Source organism: Triticum urartu, chromosome 1, assembly GCF_003073215.2.
Source record: "Triticum urartu cultivar G1812 chromosome 1, Tu2.1, whole genome shotgun sequence".
Lineage (NCBI taxonomy): Eukaryota > Viridiplantae > Streptophyta > Magnoliopsida > Poales > Poaceae > Triticum > Triticum urartu.
The window spans coordinates 443,988,935-443,992,904 of record NC_053022.1 but is presented as its reverse complement, the minus strand read 5'-3'; positions in this window follow the sequence as shown (position 1 = coordinate 443,992,904).

Below are 3,970 nucleotides of genomic sequence, written 5' to 3'. Positions count from 1 at the left end.
AAATGGGACGTAATCCACATATGCTGCCTGGATATTTGTTGCTCTGGGCAACCATACCTCCCTCACCACTCTGCGTCCGTGGAGGTACATCGTACTGGTGCACCCACTGTCCGAATGAGCCTCCCATGCTCCTATTGCCACTTTTTTACTATTAGTATAACGCCAGCAATCAGGTCAAGCAATGCTACTGCTAAAATGATGCCACATTTAACTAATGCCGCTCTCAGTCTAATGCCACCGATAAATTTAAGCAATGCCATTTAATGTCACTGGATTATTTCAGGGTTAGCTGTTGATTGTGGATGTATTAAAGATTTTTCAGCTAAGGCATTCTAATGCTGTTGCACAGCCAGTATACCAACAATGAAACTTGTTACTACCTTCAGATTTTTGCACTGTTAATGCTTATAGATTACATACCTCACTTTCATGAGATAAGTTAATTTTTTTGTACAGTGTCACCAAAATGCCAAGGCACTAATGTCATTTTATTTTGGTTAAACTGCACAGACAATTATGAAGACAAGAGGAAAGGTCAAGAGTGGGCACCTCCTCCTCCAGCTGTTCTCTTGATTCGTTCGATCAAGTTTTTATGTTTGATCGATTATCAAGATTGGGATAGCAATTTTTATGGTCCCCCGAGTTCGAAATGATATTTACCTTGGAGGTACATGGTTTGCAATTTTTTATACTGTCATTAGTTAATAATGCTAGTTACCTTCAGACTTATGTATTTGGTTTAATGCTCATGCACAGCTAGTATACCAATGCTGAAACTTGTTACCTTTACATTTTGTATTGTTAATTCTTATAGAAACCTTCCAGTGCTAGAGTTTATTGAAATCTGTTCAGTAAAACCATTGTACTGTACCCTGTAATAAACTAACTACTCTACTGTTGCACTAGCCACTGGATTAGTGTATATTTGTAGTATTCGAATGGTGTTGCATTAGCGTATGGACATAAATAAAGTGTGGCAAGCTTTCCCAGATATGTGCTCAAGAAAACTACTACCTGTTTTTCTAAATACTAGACGTTTGGGTACTTTACATTGAACCATGAAAACATCTTATATTAAGGAACAAAGGGTGTAGAGTTCACTCAAATTATCCCGGTAAAGCTAGTCACACCTTTGTTAAAATTAATGTTCATTATGTTATCGGAGGAGGTCTGTATGTTTGTGTCTAATGCCTGTCGACTACATACCTGACATCATGATGTAATGTTAAGTCATTTCCTTTTGTACAGTGTCACTGAATTGTCAAGGTGGTGATGGCATTTTATTTAAGTAGAACTGCACAAAATTTGCATAAAATAAGAGGAAAGGTCAGGGCTGGCTCAGTTTTTCAGAAAAAACTATGTATGCCTTCCTGACATCAGCCGTTGTTGCTTTATTTATTCCTTCAAACAGGTGGTTAGAAACAGTCTTGCTACCTTTTCCGATTAAGAAATTGGAATGCTTATATTTGTGAGTCTATGCTTCAACTAGTGCCACTTTTAGAGTAATCACACTTCCAATATCTATGCAAACAGGGATGCTCGATTTTAGTGGAACTGCACAAAAAGTCCAACTGGTTCAACATTAGGAGCATGTTTTTTCCAAACCTTTATATCCAATTGGTGGCACTATGAGCTGTTCATTACGAAGGTACATGGTTTTCCACTATCTTGCTACTCTTTTTGTACTGTCATTAGATAGTAATACTAGTGGTTTGCATGTGAATTTATTGGCAGGGTGGACCTACATTGGAGGTGCAGGACGGGATTCAATGATTGGATGCTCAATTTCGGTTGTATCGATTTCACCTGTTCCATCACTACGAACATGGATATCCTTGGTCTGATGAAGAATAGGCGCTATATTTCTGCTCTAAACCAGCAAATCAATTCAGTATGAAATTGTCCAGGGAAAAACATAACTGTATCAGATTGTCCAATGCAGAACATGACAGATGCTAAGCGGAAGAGACATGTTTAAGCCAAAAATACAAGGTGTGGTATATGTTTACTAGCTGCTTGATATTTGTGCAGATAGAGATGTCTGCACATTGCTATTTGGCAAACAAACAAAGTGTCCGCAATTTTGGTTGAACTGCACAAGAGAATAGTATAGTCACTGCATGCAGTGCCATTTGAAAATAGACACAGAAAGATTGGATAGTCACTTCATGGACTGCAGAAAAGTAGTACTGTACTATTTATTGGCCAAGACAAGGTGCTTAATTGCTTTGGTCTGATTATACAATGGGCATCATCTTGCCTAAGATAAATTTTGTATTCCGAAAATAGTCTCGCGGTGTGATCGAGAGAAGACTAAATCATATTGCAGTGGATGTTCCTCCATCATGTGTGGTTCATTCTCATGGTTCCAGCTGTTGATGAAACCACTTACGTTTGCAAGAGGAATTGTAGACTTCACAAACAAATTTGTCTTTCAGTCTGTACTGAATGTTGGCCAAGAGGAGCATCCATGTTAGTAGGAAGAACAAATGTTTTTTCTAGATCTTTGCTTTTGGAGCTACATATTTGTATATGATCTGTAAATCATTGAGATGCATTAACATGTTGATCTTATGTATGGGAATCGTACTAGTTAGTTTTAGTTGCGACACAAGATCCGAAGTGGCTGATCTTTTCTTTTGGAGCTACATATTTGTATATGATCTGTGAATCATTGAGATGCATTAACAGTTACTTATTTCTGTTCGCTCAGTGTTTACAAGTTACTGATCGATCACTAGCTAGCCTACAAATGCGCTCCTGACAGTTTTATTTGCGACGCAAGATGCGAAGTGGCAGTTTTTTTGAATAAAAATGCCTACCTCTGTGTCACAGCCCTCGAAATCTTCTTGTAATTAGTGGCATTGCATCCATGCATCATTTTCAATTTCTATTAATTTTGAAATGGGGTTGCTTAAACCCTAGCACCAAATGAATTCAACTAGGTTCAAAATAAAATCTTTTTCATTGAACTCAAAATGCCCTCTGAAAATGTTCAACATTTCTGGATTGGGGTGGAAGCATCTACGAAAAATGGTTTACATTTTTGCAGGACATATTTGGGCTTTGAATTAATTCAAACATATTTGAATTGGAGCTATTTAAATGCTATATATATTTTAGATGCTCCAAAAATGTTGGCAGTTGTTATGGGTCACTGCAATAATTCAGACAACACCCCTAATTATTTCCAGGATTTTATGAAATGGTTTAGTATTTTACTAAATCAAAACAAAACAGAATAAATAGGAAACAGAAAAGAGAGAGAGAAAGGAAACTAACCTGGCGCCCACCTGGGCCTTACCTGTGCTGGCCCAGCCCACCTGGCCTGGTGCCACTCATCCCTAACCTCTGCCAGTAGGCAGAGGCGGGAAAGCGCACGCGCGCGCGAGGCGCCATGCCTCCTCCTGCTTGTCGCCGAGACTCTGGACGCGTGGGTGGATGCCCGGCGTCGCCCCAACCGCCCGACCTCTCTCACTCTCCCCCTGCTCTCTCCCTCGCCTCCGCACCTCGGACCCGAACACGTCAGTCGCCGCCGCTCACTGCCACCGCGCTCACTGCCCGTCCCTCAACCAACCGCCGTGTTCATCGGCTCCGCCTTGTCGTCCGCATCATCCCAGACGAGCCACGCATCCTTGGGCGCTCTACAACGTCGCCACCATTGTCGTCTTCGTCCTCGGCTGCCGCGGTTCGTCGCCGTCGATCCGCCTCAACCAAAGCTTCCCCGAGCCATTGAGCTGCTCTGCGAGTCTGCCATGAGCCCCTCTTTCTCTCTCCTCCTCTCTCAAGCTCGCGCCCATCCTGTAGCTCCATTTCCCACCACGACCGAGAGCTTCTCGCCACCGGCCATGGCGCAGCCGTGGCCACAGCCGCGCAAGCTCACAATGGAGCGCCTCACCGTGCTTAGGAAGCCCCCAGGAGCCTAACGCACACACCCACTCGCCCTCCCGTGCACCGTAGCACCAATCCC